Genomic DNA, 20,667 nt, shown 5'->3' with positions numbered 1-20,667 from the left:
CCGTGTCCGTCTCCTGCCCCCCGTCCTCCTCTGCCTGTCTCTGTGCCCTCCCAAGTGCTCTCCACCCAAACGTCCCCACACACAAGGTTTTTCCCCCTGTGCGGGTTTTTTTTTTTCCCCGTGACGTGCCCCCCGCGTCCCCTGCCCTCCGGTCTCGTGCCCCCGCTCCCCTGCTCCCCCCTCCCATAGCCCCTTTGCTTCTGGACCCCTGGGGCGCTGCCTGCACCCCCCCATCTGCCCATTGCCCCCACCCAAACTCCAACACCCCCCACCCGCTCCCTCTGTTGTCCGAAAGGCGGATCCTTTGCCCGGTGTGCAACGGCCCAATGACCACCCACTCGGGAGAGACATTGATCACTTATTTCAGGTCTGCGCAAAGCTGGGTGCTTGGCGATTTCCCACAAATCAGGCACACCCTCACACAAAACGGCAGTGTATTTGTCAGGTTACAAGATCGGTATAAACCTGCCTAAATTTACACTTATCGGCTGGTGATTAACATTTCATACACTATTGGTTTGCTGTACTTAAATTAGCCTTGCTCGCTATGTAAATTAGCAGGCGTGCCCCTTTCAGGTCGGGGGGCAAGTCTTTTCGGTCCTGAATTGAGTCGGCGGTCACGATCTCCCCTCGCCACGTTTACCTTTCACCCACTTTCTGCAGTTTGATCAAACTTCACGCTTCTCTGGCCACCGTCCAGTCTTTGGTGCCGAGATGCTCCCTTTTATCGGTCTGTGAGCTCTTCCTCAAGGCTGGAGCCGTTAGTTGCCCACAGTTTGTTACTTACACAAACACTTTCATCTCTTTGAGCTCCCTCCCAAATTCCATTCCCAAGGCACAAGCAGTTAGCAGTTTTACTAATTGGAAAATGACTGTTTCCGCAAGACACCACCTGCACCCTGCTCCCATCCCGCTCTCCCTGCCCCTGTGTTTTGGATTTGTGCTGGAAAAAGTGTTGATAACACACGCAGGGATGTTTTAGTCACCAAGCAGCACTTGCACAGAGTCAAGGCCCTTTCTGCTCCTCACCCTGCCCCGCCGGCGAGCAGGCGGGGGCACAGAAAGCTGGGAGGGGAGGGGGCTGGGGCAGCGGACCCCGGCCGACCAAGGGGACATCCCGCACCGTGTGCGTCACGTCCAGCCATAAAATGAGGGGGGAGGCTGGCGGGGGGCTGCGGCTCAGGGACTGGCGGAGCATCAGTCGCTTGGTGGTGAGCAATTGTTTTCATTTGTATGGCTTGTCTGCATTGGCTTTTGTTTTTCTCTTAGATTTTTAGTTTTCCTCTTTTCTGTAATGGTGGCTGTGGTTGTTGAACTGGTTTTATCTCAATCCGTGAATTTTCTCAGTTTTACCCTTCTGGTTCTGATCTTTTTATATTTTTTACTAAAATCTCTCCAGGGTCTGTTGACTCGCTGGTGTCACTCTCCCACCCCTGATGCCACATGCAGATGAATCCAGCACTCCCGGGGGCTTTTTCTGGGGGCAAAAAAGCCGAGGCAAGGCAAAGGTATTGACCAGGTTCCCTGTGCTGCGTCCCCCGGCTGGGTGCTGGGGTGGGGGGCGCGGAGAGAAAGGGCCAGCAGCCGCTGCAAGCTGTCAAGTGCAGAGGACTGAAATGCTCGAGCCGCTTGGGTGCTTTTTGGTGGCGAGGCGGTGGCTGTGGCTGCGTGGGCTGTGAGCGGGAGCAGGGGCAGAGAAGGACGAGGCTTGTGACACCCCCCGCCCCCCCGTAAGGCGGCGGCGGCGGCGGCGGCTGCGGGCGGCCCCAGGCGGGCCGGGGGGCGAGTCCTTTCTCCCCGCGGGGCGCGGTCGGAGCGCCGGGCTTGGTGTGGTGCTGCCGCCTGGCGGCCAAAAGCGGGTACTGCAGGGCGGGAGCCGCGCAGGGGCGGTGGCGTCCCCGTGGTCGCCGGTGCCGGTGGCCGGTAACGGGCATGCGACAGCGCGGTGGCCGTGGGGTGCTGCCGCCGCAGCCGTTGCTGCCTCCCGGTAAGGAAGCGCCGCTCTCGCCGCACGGGAGGCGCTTGCCGCTGCTAGCACTGCCGCGTCCGCCTCCGCTGCAGCCCCGCCCCGCGGCGTCCGCCTCCGCTGCAGCCCCGCCCCGCCGAATGCCCCGGTCCTGGTGTGGAGCGGCCCCGCCCCTAGCGCCGGGCCCCGCCCCTGGATGCCCCCGGGCAGGGGAAGGGCACCACCCCTAGCGACAGGCCCCGCCCCTGGAGACCACGCCTGCGCACTGTGTTGGGGTGGAGCTTAGCCGGGGGGGGGCGGAGCCTAGCGGTGGTAAGGCGGAGCTTTGCCGTGCGAGGGCGGAGCTTCACTGGCGCATGCGTGCTGTCTTGGGGCGGAGCTTTGCCGTGGGGGCGGAGCTTTGATGTGAAAGGCGGAGCTTTGCCGCGCATGCAGGCTGCCTCGGGGGCGGAGCTTTGCTGCGGGGGGGGCGGAGCCTTGCCAGGTGAGGGCGGAGCTTTGCCGGGTGAGGGCGGAGCTTGACCAGCACATGCGCGATGCATCGGGGGCGGAGCCTTGCCGCGGGGGGGCGGAGCTTTGCCGGGTGAGGGCGGAGCTTTGCTGTGTGAGGGCGGAGCTTCATCGGCACATGCGCGATGAGTTGGGGACAGAGCTTTGCTGCGGGGGGGGGCGGAGCTTTGCCGTGGGAGGGCGGAGGTTTGCTGTGAAGGGCGGAGCTTTCTCTGCGCATGCGCGCTGTCTCAGGGGCGGAGCTTTGCTGCGGGGGGCGGAGCTTTGCCATGTGAGGGCGGAGCTTTGTCGAGGGGCGGAGCTTCACCGGCGCATGCGTGCTGTGTGCACGGCAGAGCTTTGCTGCAGAGGGCGGGGTTTACCGCTGGGGGGGCGGAGCTTCGCCAGCACATGCGAGGTGCATCGCGGGCGGGCATCGCGCGGTGGGCGCAGCTTCCCCCCGCGGAGGGGCCAGCGGGAGCCCGGGGCGGAGCGGAGCGGTCGTTGGGCTGCGGCTGCACAGAGCACACAAAAGCTTAAAAAACCAAACCCCCCCCGGCAAAAAAATAACTCGTCCAAACCACTAAAATGGCCGACACAGTCCTCCCGGATCACAGAGAAGGTCGTCCAGACCATAGAGATAAGACAGAAAGTCGTCCCAGATTCTAAAGACTGTCCTTCAGACCATCGAGATGCAAGCGGAAGTCCTCCCGGAGTATAGGGCGGCTCCGCAGACCATGGAGATGACACAGAAAGTCCACCCAGACCATCGAGAGGGTCCTCCAGACCATAGAGAGGAGACAGAAAGTCATCCCAGATTCGAAAGACTGTCCTTCAGATGATAGAGATGCAAGCGGAAGTCCTCCCGGAGTATAGGGCGGCTCCGCAGACCATGGAGATGACACCGAAAGTCCACCCAGACCATCGAGAGGGTCCTCCAGACCATAGAGAGGAGACAGAAAGTCCTCCCAGATTCTAAAGAGTGTCCTTCAGACCATCGAGATGAAAGCGGAAGTCCTCCCGGAGTATAGGGCGGCTCCGCAGACCATGGAGATGACACCGAAAGTCCACCCAGACCATCGAGAAGGCCCTCCAGAGCATAGAGGTGAAACGAGAAGTCCCCTGGATGATACAGAAGGTCGTCCAGCCCACAGAGATTAAACTGGAATTCCTCCCAGACCATGCGCGGTGCGTCGCGGGCGGGCATCGCGCGGTGGGCGCAGCTTCCCCCCGCGGAGGGGCCAGCGGGAGCCCGGGGCGGAGCGGAGCGGTCGTTGGGCTGCAGCTGCAGGCAGGGAGGAGGTGAGCGGGGAAGCCCCGAGGAGGGCGGCGGTGCCTGGGGGGCAGCGGCCGGGCCGGCGGGAGGCACGGAGCGGGGAGGGTTCGGTGCCGTGTGGGAGCCGGGCGGGCGGGGCTTCCCGGAGCCGGGCGAGGGGGGGGCGCGCCGGGTCGGGGCCGGTGGCGAGATCAGCCCGGAGTCGGGCGGGGGCCGCGCCGGTCCGGAGCCGGGCGGTGGGGGGGGCGCCGCGCCGGTCCGGAGCCGGGCGGCGGGGGGGCTTCCGTGCCGAGCGGCGCCGCGCCGGGGCCGGGCGGGCGCCGCGCCGGTCCGGAGCCGGGCGGCGGGGGGGCTTCCGTGCCGAGCGGCGCCGGTCCGGGGCCGGGCGGCGGGGGGGCACCGCGCCGGTGCGGGGCCGGGCGCCGAGCCGCGTCGGGGCTGGGTAGTGGGAGGGCGCCGGTGGCCGGAGCCGGGCGGGAGGGGCTGCCCCGAGCCGGGCAGGTTGGCGCCGCCCTGGGTCGTTGCCGGCGGTGGGGGTGCTCGGAGCCGCGGGGGTTCTCGGCAGGGCTTCCGAGTACGTCAGCGGCGAGGGGAACGGTGTCCCCGCAGGGTCAGAAAGCATGGATTGCTGCATGGGGCTTCCGGTCGGCCATGTTGGGTCCCCGGGGCATGCTGGGAGGTGTAGTATATATGGACGTGGGTGCCTGGAAGCCGCATTGCTCTCGGGCGCTTTCGGTGCACCGTAGTCGTTGCTGTCGCCGCGGCCCCTGCGGCACTAGGTGCAGTTTTGTTGCAGGTTTTGTGTGTTTTTCTGCGGGCTTCCAGCTATGGCTACTCCCCAAGAAGCAGCGCGCCTCCCGACTCTCGGAGCTGCCGCCCGGGATCTGTGCAGGCGCGGTGCAGCCCACATGATCCACGCTGCCGGCACCGGTAACGGCAATAGGATGCTGCGGTGCCTGCGGAGTCATGCCGCTGCGCTCGTTGCTGCCTGCTGGTAAGGAAACGCCGCTTCCGCCCCGCGGGCGTGCTGTCGGCAGGTGCTTGGCGTGCAAAATGCAGACGGCAGCGCTGCCGCCGCCCGTGGGCAATCGCTGCGCGCTGGGTGCTCGCTGTTGCCGCCGACGCCGCCTTCTTCGCTGTTACCACAGCGTGGTGGCATGCCGGGCGCGATTGGCGGTGGTGGGTGAGGGTCAGGAGCACCAGGGAGGCGAGCGAGCTCCTTTGAGTGTGCAGGGGTGTCTCCTGCCTGCTGGCTGCCCGGGGGTGGTGGGACAGGAAGCTTCAACCTGCCCGCTGCGGCAGGCTCTTGGTCTGCTGGAGGCGAGCTGGGCCAGGGCAGCCCCAGGGAGTTACCTAGAAGGGAAGAGGGGAAGGAGGCGGATATCCCCTAGGCGCAGAGGCAGGGCACCTCCCCAACTCACCAGAGCTCCCCCTGAGCCTCTCCTGGCCCCGCTCACCCCGTGCAGCTGCCCCCTGCTCCAGCACCTCCCCTGAAGCCTGTCCCATAGCACCAGATCGCCCCCAAGCCCTGTTGTGAAGACCACAAGCTGGCTCTCAAGTGGGCTGGATTCTCCCTTAACGCGGGTGCCGTTACCAGCAGTGCGGGGAAGGAGCAGTGTCTCCAGAAGCCTCTGCAGAAGGAAGGGCTTAGGCCAGGGGTGATCTACGGTAATAACGGTCGCCGCTTCTTCTTTCCCTGTGCTAGAGGCCATGCTGAGGACGCGGTTGTCCATTCCTCCCGTGGGGATGCTGCTGACAGCACCTGCCTCAGGCTTGCGTGGGTTGTCTCTGCCTGACCTCACTCTCCTTGCAGTGCGGGGGTGAAAAGGGACAGGCGGAGCGCTTACTGGCTGTGGACAGGAGCTGCCGCGGCTGAAGCCGGAGAGGCTGGAGAAAGGTAAAGAAGAAGAAACGGAAGGCCATCTGGCTGACCACTGCCTCCCGCTGCAGGCAAGAGAGAGCCTGCCCCTCTGGGTGGGAAGGGATCCCTCTTTGTAGTGCACTGCAGGCCAGACAGCCGATGTGCACCACAGGGCCTGTACGCATAACCCAAAGTGTGGTACAGCCGCGTAGTGCACGAGCAAGCGAGGCTACATGTCTAGGAAACCTTGTCTCATAAGAGCTGTAAGATATCCACGTATTCTCTTAGGTGGAGGACAGCCGAGTGACTGGAGTTACAGAAGAGGAAGGGAGGAGAGAAGGAGGAAGAAGCATCTCAACTGGCCAGTTCTCCCAGCAGCACCGAGAGCGAGAGCTGTGGTGAGTCCCGGGCCCTTGGGGACCTGTCACCCCTTGTCTGTGCCCCGGTCCCTCCCTGCCCCTTCCCTGGCCCTCTCTCTTTTGCATGCTGCTGTGATTTTTCTTTTTTTGTTCTTCCCTGTACCCGTTCTCTTTTCTCTGTTTTTCTGCACTGCTCCCTTTTCCTCTCTCCCTTTATCCATCTTGTTCTACCACCCCCTGCTTTTTTCTCTCTCTGCGCCTTTGGCCTGCTCCTTCTCCTTTCTTTTGTTATCCTCTGTCTCTGTCCTGCAGCCCATTGTTGTTTTTCCCTTTTCCATCTTTTTGTCCTGATCTGAATCCATCTCTTTCTCTGTCCTGTTCCCTGATGTTCTTTTCCTCTTTGCACCTGTACATGCCGCTCTGTGTCCCTGCCTTCCTATGTCTCTCCTCCCTCCCTTCTTCCCTTCCTTTCTCTATCCCCTTGTCTTGCTCACTGTTGCTGGTTTTTTTTGTATTCCGTATCTCACTGTCCCTGTCCTCCTTCCTGTTCATCTCTTACTCTTTCTGACCCTTTGTGCTGCTCCCTGTCCCTGTTTTTTATTGCTTCCCCTCTCTGTTCCTGTTTGTTCTCATGGTCCACCTCTCTGTTGTTCTTTCTGTTGTTCTCGTTTGTTCTCCATCACAGCATCCTGCTCCCTGTCCCTCTCTCTCTTGCAGTATCCCACTTTCTGGCTCCCTGTCCCTCACCTGTTTCCTAGATCGCTCTGTCCTTCCTCCAGTCTTTCCTCGTCCCTCTGGCCTGCTACCCGTCACTGGTTTGTTCTTTCGTCGTCTTTCTGCCTTGCTGCTGTCACTCTCCTCCTCTCTCTGTCTCTAATGTTTCTTTCACCATCTCTTCCCTGCTCCATGCCCCTTTTCTCTTTTCTCTCTGTCCTCCATCTTCCCTGTAACTCTTTGTCTGTATATCTCCATAGCACTTGTTCTCCCATTGTTTCTCACTATACTGCCCCTGCCCGGCTCGCTGTCCCATTATTCCCCTCTGTTCTGCTCCCTTTTTTCTCATCCTGCAGCCCAGCGATGGTTTTTCTTTCTCCCTCTCTTTGTCCCAATCTCTCTCTCTCTCTCTTTCTCTTCAATTCCTCTGGCTTGTTCCCTGTCTTTTTGTCTCCCTCCCTCCCTTATTCCTCTCATTTGATTTCTCTCTTGATCTGTCTGTTTGGCTCCTTGCTCATCATTTTCTCTCTCTTTTCCTCTGTCCTGCTCCCTGACCCTGTTTTTCTTCTGCCATGTCCCTGCAGGGCTCCTCATCCCCTTTTTTATCGACTTATCTATCTCCCTGTCCTTTTCCCTGTACCTTTCTTTCTCTGCTCCTCAGTCCTCCCTCATTTTACTTTTCCTCTTTCTGTTCTTCTGTCCTGCTCCCTATCGTTGTATTTTCATTTTTTGTATCTGCTGCTCCAGTAACAACTGCCAACTTGTCCCAGGGGAAGGATGAGTGTACAGGCAGCGAACCCCATAGCAGACTCACTCCCGGGACTTATATGCATTAACGAATAAGCACTTGCTGTCTCCTTTGCACTCACGGCTGTGGTTGTACTCCTTTGTACTTGGTGAGTGGCTGTCAGAGAGTCCAGGGGAGCAGGTTACACGGTGGGTGTCAGGGGCCATGGCCGCAGCTGTGGGCTGCGGCCGGAGGAGCCCCAGGGGGCCCGGTGAGGCTGATGGTGATGGCCCCTCTGTGTAAAAGGGCTGCAGCCCCAGGGGATGGTGCTGCTGGGGCATGCCTGCTGGAGAATGCCGACAAGTCGCGAGGATGTTTCCAACCCACCAGTGCAACAGGCTGAAGTCAGTTGGAGTCAGGCCCCATCAGGGCAGGTCCAGGGATATTCTGAGAGCTGGTGGAGAGGATGCAGGAAGAGGGGCAGGAGATGGCTGCCCCCACCCTCTGGAAAAGGCGCTGGGTGCCTCTCCAACTCACCAAAACTCCTCCAGCCCTGCTCGCCCCAGGCAGCTGCCCCCAGCTCCAGCACCTCCCCTGAAGCCTGTCCTGTAGGCATGGACCGCCCCCAAACCCTGTCCTCGTGGCAGCAAGCTGGCCCTTGAATATGATTTATTCTCCTTAAATGCAGGTGCTATTAGCTTCAGTTCAGGGAAAGAGCGGCGTCTCCAGCAGCTCCTGCAGAAGGAGGGGTTCCTGCCTGAGGAGAGCTGCAGTCATCCCTGTGGATAATGGTTGGTTGCTTGTTCTTTCCCTCTCCCAGAGGCAGCACTGAGGACTCGGTTGGCGGTTCCTCTCCAGGGACGCTGGTGATTGCATCTGGCTCAGGTTTGTGTGGCTTGCCTTTGGCCTCATTTTCCTAGCGGCATGGGCAAAAAAGGACAGCTGGACGCTTCCTGGCTGTGGACAGGAGCTGCCGCAGCTGAAGCTGGAGAAGTCGGAAAAAGGTAAAGCAGCTGAAGAATAAAATAAAGAGGAGCCAGCCGGCAGCTGCCTCCAGCTGCAGACAGGAGGCAGCCTGCCTCTCAGTGTGAGGAAGGATCCCTCTTAGCATAGCCCTCAGCAGATCCAATTGCCAACGTGCATTGCAGGGTCCGTATGCGTAGCTGGAAGCACAGTACAGCCAGGTAACACGTGCACGTGTGAGGCTATGTATCTGGGAGGCCTTGTATTGTAAGAGCTGTAAGACACCAGTCTGTTCTCTTAGGTGGATGACAGTCAAGCAACCGGAGCTACGGGGCCAGGAGAGAGAGAGAGAGAGAGAAAGACACGTCCGAGGTGTCCAGTTCTCCAAGCGGCTTGGAGAGCGGGAGCTGCAGTGAGTCCTGGACCCTTGGGGCCGTGTCGTCCCTATTCTGCATCCTGGTCCTTCCCTGCCCCGCCTTCTCTTTCTCTTGCTGCTGTCATTTTTTTCCACTTCCCCGCACCTCTCCCTCCCTCATTCTCCAAGTCCCCCTCTTTATCTGTTGTTCTACCCCTATGTTTTCTTTCTCTCTCTGCGCTTCTGTCCTGTTCCCTGTCCTTTTTTCATCCTCTGTCTGTGTCCTGCAGCCCATAACTCTTTTTGTCTTTCTTCATCTATGTCTGTCTTCCTATCCCAACTTTTTAAATTTTTCCTCGCCTGCCCTTTAGCCCTTCACAATTCCCACCTCTCACCTCTCTGTCTTCATGTCCCTATTTTTTAATTCCTCTGTCCCTGCTCTGTATTCTAGATAGACTTTTTCTTTCTTAAATTCTCTCGTTCCAGGTCCCCGTCCCTGTCTTTTAACTTCTTCCCTCTCTGTCCCATAGCTGCTTTTTGTCTTTATCGTTCTCTCTTTGTCTGGCTCCATGTCCCTATTCTTTAATTCCCCTTCAGCTTCAGTCTTTCCCCTTCAGCTCATCAAGGTTTTTTGGCATTTCTCAGTTTATCTCTGTCCACCTCACTGTCCCCTTTTTAAAATCCTCCCTCTCTGCCCTGTGGCCCATCGCTATTCTTTGTTTTTCTCCATCTCTCTCAGGCTGATTCCCTGTCACTTCCTCCTCTCTGGCCTGTAGCCCATCGCTATTTTTTCCCCCCTGTACCTCTCCCTCTGTGGCTCCCTTTCCCTATTTTTCAGTCCCCCTTCTCTGTCCTGCAGGCGATCGCTGTTGGATTGGGTTTACGTGGCAAAGTTTTGTTAGGTGGGGCAGGGCAGGGGCTGCAGGGGGGGGTTCTGCGAGAAGACACCAGGAGTTGCCCCCATGTCAGGCACAGCCACTTCCAGCTCCAAGATGGATCTGCAGCCGGTCCAAGCTGAGCCCATCGGCAATGCTGGTTGTGCTTCTGGAACGGACATTTAAGAGGGGGTAAAAAATGCTGCGCAGATGCTGCGATAGAGAAAACGTGAGTGTGAAACAGCCCTGCAGACACTAAGGTCGGTGAAGAAGGAGGGGGAGGAGGTGCTCCAGGCACCGGAGCAGAGATTCCCCTGCAGGCTCTGGTGAAGGCCACGGTGAGGCAGGTCGTCCTCCTGGCGCCCGTGGAGGTCCGCGGTGGAGCAGACATGCACTCGCAGCCCATGGAGGACCCCGTGCCGCAACAGGTGGATGTGCCTGAAGGAAGCTGTGACCCTATGGAGAGCTTGCGCTGGAGCAGGCTCCTGGCAGCACCTGTGGCCCTGCGGAGAGGAGCCCACACTGGAGCAGAAGAAGAGCATGAGGAGGAAGGAGCGGCAGAGATGATGTGTGATGAACTGAGTGCGACCCCTGCTCCCTGTCCCCCTGCATTGCTCAGGGGTGGGATGTGGGAAAGTCAGGAGTCATGAAGATGAGCCCAGGAAAAAAGAGCAAGGCGGTTTTTAGATTTGTTCTTATCTGTTGATAAGATAAGAACAAATAAAACAAAATAAGAGAAGAACAAATCTTGTCCTACTCTTGATTTTGATTGACAATAAATGGAATTAATTTCCCCAAGCTGAGTCTGTTTTGCCTGTGACAGTAATTGGTGAGTGACCCTCTGTCCTTTTGTCGACCTACAAGTTTTTTTGTTGTATTTTGTCCCCCTGTCTTATTGAGGAGGGGGAGCCACAGAGTGGCTTGGTGAGCACCTGGTGGCCAGCCGAGGTCAACCCACCCCAGTTCCCTTCTGTCAGGCTCCCTGTCCCTATTTTTCAATTCTTGCCTATGTTTCTTGTACCGCATCGCTTTTGAAACTTTCTACTTCTCCATCCTTATTTTTTAAATTCTTGCATAGGTTTCTCAAACCCAGTTGCTTTTTAAATTTTCTTGCTACCTTTCTGTCTCCCTGACCTAATTTTAATTTTTTGCCAGTGTTTCTTGTACCCCGTCGCTTTTCAGATTTTCTTCCTACTTCTCCCTCTCTGCAGCTCCGTGTACCTGTTTTTTTAATTCTCGTGTAGGATTCTTGTGTACTGTTGCTTGTAAAATCTATTTATGTCTCCCTCTATCCATCTTCCTGTCTCTAATTCATAATTCTTCCCTCTCTGTCCTCTACCCTGTCACTTTTCACACTTTCTATATCTCCCTCTTTCTAGCTCCCTGTCCCTATGTGTTAGTTCTTCCCTATGTTTCTTGAACCCTGTTGCTTTTACAAAATTTTCTTTCTACATCTACCTCTATCCCGCTGTTTCTATTTTTTTTTTTTCTTGGCTATGTTTCCTTTCCCCTGTCACTTCAGAATTTTCCCTGTCCCTTGTCTTGTCTGTCTTGTTGTCCTGCTGGTCCCTTCTGCCTCTCTCTCCTGCTCCCTGTCTCTCTTATTTATTCCTCCATCTCTCTGTCCCTGTTCACCCCCGCAGTCTTTCTTCTGCTCTCCTCTCTCTACACAGTTGTCCTGCTCCCTGTCCCTCTCTTGTTCGCAGCATCCCGTTTTCTGTCCCACACCTCTATGTCCCTCTGTCCTTCCGCCTGCTTTTCTCTTCTCTTTTCTCCCTCTGTCCTGCTGCATTTGGGCACTGAGCCTTGCAGCCAACTCGCCGCCAAGATTTCTTACGTGCATTAATGAATAAACTTTTCCTGCCTCGTCTGTGCCCCTGGATGTGTTTGCAGCCCCTGGGTGCAGAGCCTGTGGCTGCGGAGAGGTGCAGGGGAGGGGGTGATGTGCTGTGGGGCTTTGGCAATGGCCCCTATTGCTGATGGGCTCCAGCTGGGGCAGCCCCAGGTGTGGCCAGTGAGGCTGAGGATGGGGCTGGCCCTGCTGTGTGAAGGGGCTCTAGCTGTAAAGGGGGCTGCCTGGGCATGCCTGCTTGAGAAAGCTGATGAAGGGGAATGGGCTGAGGAGGGAGTCCTGCAGGCAGGTGCCTCCTGCAAGGAACGGCCAGTCTGTGTGGCGAGGAAGGATCCCTCCGAGCCGTCCCCGACAGGGCAGACACCAGCACGCAGTGCTAGGAGCTCAGTGCCTCTGTTGGCTACGTGGGTGAGCCACCAGGTATTGAGGAAGCCTTGCAGAGGAGGAGCATAGAGGTGCCCGCTGCATGCTGCTGAATGGGCGAGGGTCCGGCGTGCAGCACTGCAGAGGAGGAAGGGGCAGAGGCAGAGAGAGAAGCGTCGAGGCGGTGAAGGTCTCCTGCTGGCACCAGGAGCTGTGGTGAGTCACGCGTCCTCTCCTCTGTATCCTGGCCCATCTCTGCCACCCTTCTCCAGATGTCTGCCTGCCTCCCTTCCTCCGTCTGCCTCTCTGCCCACCTACCTGCATGGCTCCCCAAAACTTGTTATGCTTCTGCCAACTCTGGAGAATACACCGTTGCATTTTAAATTTTTTCTATGTGTCTCTCTAGCCAGCTCCCTCTCCCTATTTTTCAGTTTTTCTGCACTGCCTTGTGGCCTATTACTTTTAAATTTTCATTTCTATATCTCCTCCCTATCCAGCTCCCTGACCCTATGTTTTTTTAATATCTCCCTCTGCTCTGTACCCCATTGCTTTTCAAACTTTCTTTCTATGCCTCCCTCTATTTGGCTCCATTTTCCTATTTTTTATTTCTGCTCACTCTTTCCTTCACCCTGTTTGTTTTAAAATTCCTTTATATGTACGTATCTCTCTCGCCAGCTCCGTGGCCTTATTTTTTAGTTCTCGCCTGTGCGATTTGTACCCCATCGCTTTTTGAATTTTCTTTCTATTTGTCCCTCTATCTTCCACCCTGTCCCTATTTTAAAATTCTTTCCTGTGTTTCCTGTACCCCGCCACTTGCTCTTTTTGTGTATCCCATTATTTGTCTCCCTGTCATTATTTCTTAACGTTTTCCTATTTGTCCTGTACCCCATTGCTTTTTTAGTTTTATTTCTATGTCTCCCACTATGCGGCTTACTGTCCCTATTTTTTTAATCCGCCCCTTTGGTCAGGGAAGGGTCTGTCCAGGCATGCCTGCCTGAGGGAGCCGATGAAGGGGAACTGTCCAAGGAAGGAATCCAAGGGAGTCCTGCAGGCAGTTGCCTCCAGCAATGAATGACCAGTGCCTGCAGCGAGGAAGCATCCCTCTGAGTGTCCCTGACAGAGCGCCTTACCAGCACACAGTGCTGGGAGCTCAGCGCCTCCATCGGCTGCACGGGAGAGCCGCCGGGAAGCTTGGTGGTGGAGGAGCGTTGAGGCACCTGCTGCCGAGGCAGACAGAAAAGCATTAGGGCAGCGAAGGTCTCTTGCCGGTGCCAGGAGCTGCGTCGAGTCGTGCGTTCTCTCGTGTGCATCCTGGTCCACCTCTGCTGCCCTTCCCCGGATCTCTGCCTGCCTGCCTGCCTCCCTGCCTGTCTCTGCTTCTGTCTCCCTCTCTGCTGGCCCACCTACCTGTCTGGCTCCCCAAAGCTTGTTATTCTTCTGTGAACTCTGCCCTGTACCACTTCACCTAGTAATTTTTTTCTGTTTCCCTCTTTGCGGCTCCCTCTCCCTATTTTTTCATGCTTTCCTGTATTTTTTGTACCCCGTTGCATTTTAATTTCTCTTTCTACATTTCCGTCTCTGCAGTGCCTTGTCCCTATTTTTTAATTCCTCCCTCTGTCCTGCACCCCATAGCTTTTAAAATTTTCTTTCTATGGTTCCTCCTATCCATCTCCCTGTCCCTGCTTTTCTAATATTCCCATTTCTTGTGCCTGATCACTGTTTAAATTTTCTTTCTATGTTGTCCTCTATCCATCTCCCTGTCCCAATGTTTTAATTCTTGTCTATGTTTCTTGTACTTAGTTGCTTTTTAAAACTCCTTCTAGGTCTCTCTCTATCAGGCTTCCTTTCTTGATTTTTAAAATTCTTCCCTCTATTTCTTGTACCCCATTGCTATTTGATGTCTCTTTCAAGAATTCCTGTTACCTGGCTCCCTTTCCCTGAATTTTAAGTCCTCCCTTTCATCTGCATACCTCCTCGCTTTTAAAATTTCCTTTCAATATTTCCTTCTATTGTCATCCCCGTTCCTATTTTTTAATTCTTTCCTGTATTTCTTGTAGCCTGTTGCTTTTAAAAATTTCTTTCTATGTCTCCCGCTATCCGATTCCTTGTCCCTATTTTTTAATTCCTCCCTCTCTGTCCTGTACCCAGTTGCTGTAAAAAATTTCTTTCTATGTCTCCATTTATTTAGTTTCCTGTTCTTCTTTTTATTTTTTTTCTGTCGATACTATCCTCCGTCAATTTAAAATTTTGTTTCTATGGCTACTTTTAGCCAGTTCACTGTCTGTATTTTCTAATTCTCTCCTGTCTGTCCTGTACCCTGTTGCTTCTTTGATTTTCTTCTTATGTCTGCTTTTATCAAGCTCCCTATCCACAGTTTTTAATTCTTTCCTGTGTTGTGTACCCTGTTGACTTTAAAATTTACTTTTATGTGTGTGTCTATTTTTTTCCCATTCTTAGTTTTTGATTTATTCCTGTCTTTCCTTAAAGCCATCACATTTTACATTTTCTTTCTACGTCAAAGTTTATCTACTTTGCTGTCCCTATTTTTTATGGTTTGCTGTCTATCCTGTACCTGTAGCTTTTAAAATTTTCTTTCTATGTCTCCTTTAACCAATCCACTGTCTTTTTTATTTCTTTCTCGTCTGTTTGCACCTAATTGCTTTTGAAATTTTCTTCCTATGTCTCTCTGTATTTTTCTCCCTATTTTTATTTTGTAACTTTTCCCTTGTCTTTCCATAATGCCTCCGCTTTTATAATCTTCTTCCTATGTCTCTCTCTCTCTCTCACCCTACCCTTATTTTAATTTTTTTTCACATCTTAATGCCTTTGCTTTTAAAATTTTCTCTCTGTGTCAACTTTTAACCAGTTTTTTTTACCCATTTTTAATTTTTTTCTGATTGTCCTTTACCCAGTTGCTTTTATAATTTTCTTTGTGTCTACTTTAACCATTTTACTGTCTTTATTTTTAAATTTTTCCGTCTGTCCTGAACCCTGTTGTTTTTTTAATTTTCATTCTATGTCTATTTTATAAAGATCCCGATCCATATTTTTTAATTTATTCCTGTGTTGTGTACCCTGTCACTTTTGAAGTTACATTTCCATGCGTATTTTAACTTAAAAAAAATTTCAAATTTTCTTTCTTCATCTCTTTTAATTTGCTGTCCCTATGTTTTAATTTTTCCCTTCATTTCCCTAATCCTCATTGCTTTAAAAATGTTCTTTCTACACCTACTTTTTTCCCTTTGATGTCTTTACTTTTAATTATTTGTTCGCTTTTCTCAGTGCCCTCACTTTAAAAATTGTATTTCTACATCTCTGTTTTAGTTTGCCGTCACTGTTTATTAACCTTTCCTTATTTTCTTAATCACCATTGCTTCTAAATTTTTCTGTCTGCTTTTATTCCAATTGCTGTCTTTATATTTAATTATTTTTTCTGTTTCGTTGGTGCCCTCGCTTTTTAAAATTTTGTTTTTGCATCTCTGTTTTAGTGCACTGTCCCTAATGCTGATTGCTTTTTAAGTTTTCTTTCTATGCCTCCTTTTATTCCGTTCACTGTCTTTATTTTGAATGATTTCTTGTCTTTCCTTAGCACTGTCACTTTTAAAAATTTCTGTCTATGTCTGCATTGTAGTTCAATGTTGCTACTTTGTACTGCTTTCCTCTCTTAATCCTTTGGCTTTTAAAATTTCTACTTCCATCTTGTTTGCTGTCGTTAATTTTTAATTATTTTTTCTTGTTTTTCCTTAGTGCCATCACTTTTTAAATCTTCTTTTCCATCTCCATTTTAGTTCACCAATGGGATTTTAAAATTTTTTCCTTATTTCCTTAATCACCATTGCTTTTAAAAGTTTGTCTGTTTTTATACCATTTCCTGTCTTTATTTTGATGTGTTTATCTTTAATTTTTTTTGTCTTTCCTTAGTGCCCTACCTTTTAAAATTTTCTTTCCACAGCTCTCTCTTAGTTTGCTTTCTTTTTCTTTTAGTTTTCTTTCTATGCCTACGTTTATCCTGTTCACTGTCTTTATTATTTAATGATTTCTTGTCTTTCCTTAGTGCCTTTGCTTTTTAAAATTTCTATTTATGTCTGTGTTGTAGTTAGCTGTCGCTATTTTTTAGCGCTTTCCTTTCTTAATATTTGGGTTTTCCTTTTTTGCTTTATCTTGAGCATTGGTTTTTAAAATTTTCTACTTTTATCTCCTTTGCTGTCACGAGATGTTAATTATTTTTTCTTGTTTTTCATTACTGCCATTGCTTTTACAATTTTTTAATTCTACATCTCTCTTTTAGTTCACAGTTTCGATTAATTTTTTCCTTATTTTCCTTATAGTTTGCCATCGCCGTTTTTTCATTTGCTCAATATGGCTTTAATCTCCATTGCTTTTAAATTTTCTGTCTCCTTTTATCCCCTTTGCTGTCTTTATTGTGCTCTAGTTAATTATTTCTTGTCTTTCCTTAGGGCCCTCCCGTTTTAAATTTTCTTGCTCTGCCTTTAGTTGGCTGTCCCTAGTTTTTAGTTCCCTCCCCTTCTCTTCCCTAATGCTCATGGCTTTGCAAATTTTCTTTCTCTGCCCACTTTTCTCCTGTTCACCATCTGTAGTTTTGAATGATTTCTTGTATTTCCTTAGTGCGTTTTTTTTTTTTTATTTCTGCATTGTAGTTCACTGCTGCTATTTTTCAGTTCTTTCCTTTCGCCGTCCTTTGGCTTTTAAAATGTTCTACTTTTATCCCGTTTGCTGCTGTTAGTTTTTGATTGTCCTTTCTTGTCTTTCCTTAGTGCTATCGCTTTTTAGATTTTCTTTCATCATCTCCATTTTAGTTCAGTGATGCTATTTTTGAATGTTATCCTTATTTCCTTAATCACAGTTTCTTTTAAAGTTTTCTGTCTCCTTTTGTTCCAGTAGCTGTCATTATTTCCCTGTATTTATGTTTTAATTATTTCTTGTCTTTCCATAGTGCCCTCACTTTTTAAATTTTCCTTCTCCATCTCTTTAAGTTCACTGCCACTATTTTTTAATTTTTCCATTTATTTCTCTAATCCCCGTTACTTTTTAAAATTTTCTTTTATGCCGTTCTCAGTCTTTATTATGCTGTTCTTTTAATTACTTCTTGCCTTTCTTTAATTCCTTTGCTTTTTAGATGTTCTATTTTAATCTGTTCTAGCCTGCTGTCTCTATGTTTTAATTTTTCCCTTATCGCCCCCTTTGAAAATGTTCTTTCTATGCTTACTTTTCTTACTTTTGATGCCTTTATTTTTTAATTATTTCTTTTCTTTCTACATCTCGGTTTTAGTTCAGTCCCTATTTTTAAATTTTTCCATTTTATTTCCCTAATCCCCCTTGCTTTTCAGATTTTTCTACTTTTACCTCGTTCACTGTCTTTATGTTGCTGTCTTGTCTTTTAATAATTTCTTGTCTTTGGTTAGTGCCCTTGCTTTTTAGAGTTTCTTTCTGCATTTATTTTAGTTCACTGTCCCTATTTCCTAATTTTTCCCTTTGTTTCCCTAATTCCCCTCTGCTTATTAAATCTTCTTTCTATGCCTACTTTTATTACCTTTGAATTTTTTTAATAATTTCTTGTCTTAGTGCCGTCACTTTAAAAATTTTATTTTTACATCTCTGTTTTAGTTTGCTCTCCTTTATCTCATAATTTTCCCTTTATTTCCCTAATCCCTGTCGCTTTTAAAATTGTCTACGTTTATTCCCTTTGCAGTCTTTATTTTGCTGTCTTTTCTTTTCATAATTTCTTGTCTGTCCTTAGTGCCCTCGCTTTTTCAATGTTCTTTCTCCATCTCTGAGTTTGCTGTCCCTATTTTTCAATTTTTCCCCTTTATTCCCCTAGCTCCCCTCTGCTTATTAAATGTTCTTTCTATGCCCACTTTTATTCCCTTTGCTGTTGTTTAAAAAATTATTTCTTTTTCTTTCATTCGTGCCGTTGCTTTTTAAATTTTCTTTCCACATCTGTTTTAGTTCGCTGTCCCTATCTTTTAATTTTTCCCTTTATTTCCCTCATACCCATCACTTTTAAAACGTTCTTTCCCTGTCTACATTTTTCCCTTCGATGTCTTTATTTTTAATTATTTCCTTAGTGCCTTTGATTTTCAATTTTCTTCCTATGTCCCCGTTTCAGTTCAGTGCCCCTACTTTTAATTTTTTTCCTCTATTTCCCTAAACTCTGTTGCTTTAAAAATTTTCTGCCTTTATTCCGTTCACTGTCATTATTTTTTAATTATTTCTCATCTTTCCTTAGCGCGGTCGCTTTTTACAATTTCTGTCTCTCTGCATTTGTTTGGTTCGCTGTTGCTATTTCTTTAATTCTTTCCTGTCTTAGTACCTCGGCTTTAAAATTTTTGTTTCTATGTCTACTTTTATCTCGTTTGCTGCCTCTGTGTTTAATTTTCTTTCTGTTTGTCCTCTACCCAGTTGCTTTTGAAATTTTCTTTCTACATCTACTTTGATCAAGCTCCCTATCCTTACTTTTTAATAGTTTTCGGTCTGTTGTGTACCCCGTTGCTTTTAAAATTTACTTTGTATGCGTCTCTCTCTTTGTCCCCCTTTCTTTATTTGGTAGTTTTTTCTTGTCTTTCCTAAGAGACGTGGCTTTTATTTTTCCGATGTCTAATTTTATCCCATCCAATGCGCTTATTTGTTAATGCTTTCCTGTCTGTCCTCCAGCCTGTGCTTCACTTCATCTCTTTTCTTCGTATGTCTCTCTTTAGATTGCCATCTCTATTTTTTTCATTTTCCCCTCTCTTTATCCCTCGGCTTTTAAAATTTTGTTTCCATATGTAATCTGGTTTGCTGTCCCTGTTTTTAGTTCTTTGCTGACTGTGCTGTACCTCTTGGCATTTTCAAGTTTCCTTCTAGGTCTACTTTTATCAAGGTCCCTATCCCTGTTTTTTAATTCTTTCCTGTCCCATCCTTTTTGAATTTTTCTCTCTCTCATCTTTTACGCAGTTTGCTCTCCCTGTTTTTAATTTTGTCTGGTTTTCCTTACCCTGTCGCTTTTACAATTTTCTTTTTATGTCTCCATTTATCTAGTTCCCTTTCCCTTATTCTTATTGCTTTCCTGTCACGTACCATGTTGCTTTTAACGTCTTATTTCTATCTCTCCATTTATCTAGTTCCCTGTCCCATTTTTCTTTCCTGTGTTTCCTGTACTCCATTGTTTTTTATTTTCCCTTTCAAATCTCCCTCTACATAGCTCCCTTTAACAATTTTTTACATGTCCTGCCTCTCTGTCCTGTTCCCTTTCTATTTCTCGCTCTGTCTTACATTCTCTAATTTTTAATTCTTGCCTATGTTTGTTGCTTTTTAATTTCTATTTCTGTGACTGCCTCTATCCAGCTTCCTGTCACTTTTTTTTAATTCTTTTTGCTTTTTCCCCCTTTTGTACTTCCCTCTATCCGCCCCGCCCCGCCGCTGCCTGCGTGTCTCTTATTCTCTCTGTCCCTCTCTGCTGTTCCTGTTGTCCCGCTCGGTCCCTTCTGTCTCTCTCCCCTGCCCCCTGTTGCTCCCTGTTCCTGTGGGATCTCCCCATCCTCCTCCTCGCTGCACTCCATTTCTCTCTCTCTCAACACCCTTGTGCGGTTCCCCGTCCCTCTCTTGTTCCCAGTATCCCGTTTTCTGGCTCCCTGTCCTACCCCTCTTCTCTACCTCCCTCCATCCTTCCTTCTGCTTTCCTCGTCCCTCTTTTCCCTCTGTCCCGCTGCCTTTGGGCACCGAGCCTCGTAACCAGCTCGTTGCTGGGATTTCTGATGGGCGTGAAGGAACAAACATTTGCTGCCTCCTTTGTGACCCCAGATGTGTTTCCAGCCCCTGGCCTCTGGGTGAGCGGCTGCGGTTGGGTCCAGGGGACGCAGTGATGTGCTGTGGGGCTGGGGTGATGGCCTCAGTTCCTGATGGGTTCCAGCTAGGGCAGCCCAGGTGGGACCCATGAAGCGAAGACGGGGCTGGGCCAAGTAGCTGGCACAGTGCTGCGGTTTGGATTGAGGATGAGAACAATGTTGGTAACGCACTGACGTTTTGTTTGTCGCTAAGTAGCGCTTACACCGCTCAAGGACCTTTCAGCTTCCCGTGCTCTGCCCGGTGCGCCAGAAGCTGGGAGGCGCCACAGCCAGCTCAGCTGACCCGCGCCGGCCGAAGCGCTGTTCCCTCCCGTGTGACGTCACGCTCGGTAGGGAAACGGGGGGTCGTTGGCCAGGAGTCAGCGATCGCTGCTCGGGGACGTGCTTGGCATCGGTCGGCGAGTGGTGAGCACCTGTAGAGTGAATCGCTTGCTTTGTATACTGTTATTGGTTTATTATTATTACTACTAGTACTATTACTACTATTCTGTTGTCTTTTCCTTCAATTGTTCAACTGTTCTTCCTTTAACCCACGAGTGTTCTGACTTCCACCCTTCCAATTTTCTCCCCCGTAGCGGCTGTGTGGTGCTTAGCTGCTGGCTGGGGTTAAACCACGACAAAAGCTTCTGTCTACTTGTATTCCGTTTGCCGTTTCCCTTTTTTAATTCTTCCTTGTTTCTATTAGTACCTTTGCTTTTTCAATTGTCTTCCTACGTCTCTCTTTTAGTTCACTGTCCCCGGTTTTCATTTTTTTCTCTTTGTTGCCCTAATTCCCGTCATTATTGACTTTTTTTTGCTTTTATCCTGTTCCCTGTCTTTAGTTTTCAAGGAGTTGTTCTCTTTCCTTAGGGTCCTCCCTTTTAACAGCCTCGGAGGGGGCGTAGCTTCCCGCTGAGGAGCGGCTGGAGGAGGCGAGGTGGTTGTCAGCCGGGTCGTCATTTAATAGTAAAGTATGAAATGGCATGTTGGTTAATCATTTCCCGTTTGGTTCTGTGGGAGCTGTGCTGGCTGCCTTGAGAATCG

General features: G+C 50.3%; 1 long non-coding RNA gene across 14 annotated transcripts; it reads left to right on the top strand.

Annotated features, from left to right (window-relative positions):
* The first annotated feature begins 449 nt into the window (after nt 1–449).
* Nucleotides 450–14,187, top strand: LOC148053048 (uncharacterized). Of its 14 annotated transcripts, none has more exons than XR_015708333.1 (8): nt 450–1,508; nt 3,057–3,757; nt 4,557–4,725; nt 5,437–5,628; nt 5,881–5,990; nt 8,213–8,767; nt 9,570–12,016; nt 12,769–14,187. It is a non-coding gene; the product is annotated as an uncharacterized LOC148053048 (long non-coding RNA). The 14 variants fall into 14 exon arrangements; XR_015708336.1 differs by lacking the exon at nt 450–1,508 and having other exon boundaries at nt 1,517–3,560; nt 3,634–3,757; XR_015708335.1 differs by lacking the exon at nt 450–1,508 and having other exon boundaries at nt 1,517–3,560; nt 3,634–3,757; nt 4,528–4,725.
* The last annotated feature ends 6,480 nt before the right edge of the window (nt 14,188–20,667 follow it).

Source organism: Nipponia nippon, unplaced genomic scaffold, assembly GCF_047370975.1.
Source record: "Nipponia nippon isolate SJK-2023a ecotype South Korea unplaced genomic scaffold, ASM4737097v1 scaffold_4, whole genome shotgun sequence".
NCBI classification, from domain to species: domain Eukaryota; kingdom Metazoa; phylum Chordata; class Aves; order Pelecaniformes; family Threskiornithidae; genus Nipponia; species Nipponia nippon.
The sequence above is the reverse complement of the archived record's forward strand: the minus strand, read 5'-3'. Positions and strand labels throughout refer to the sequence as shown.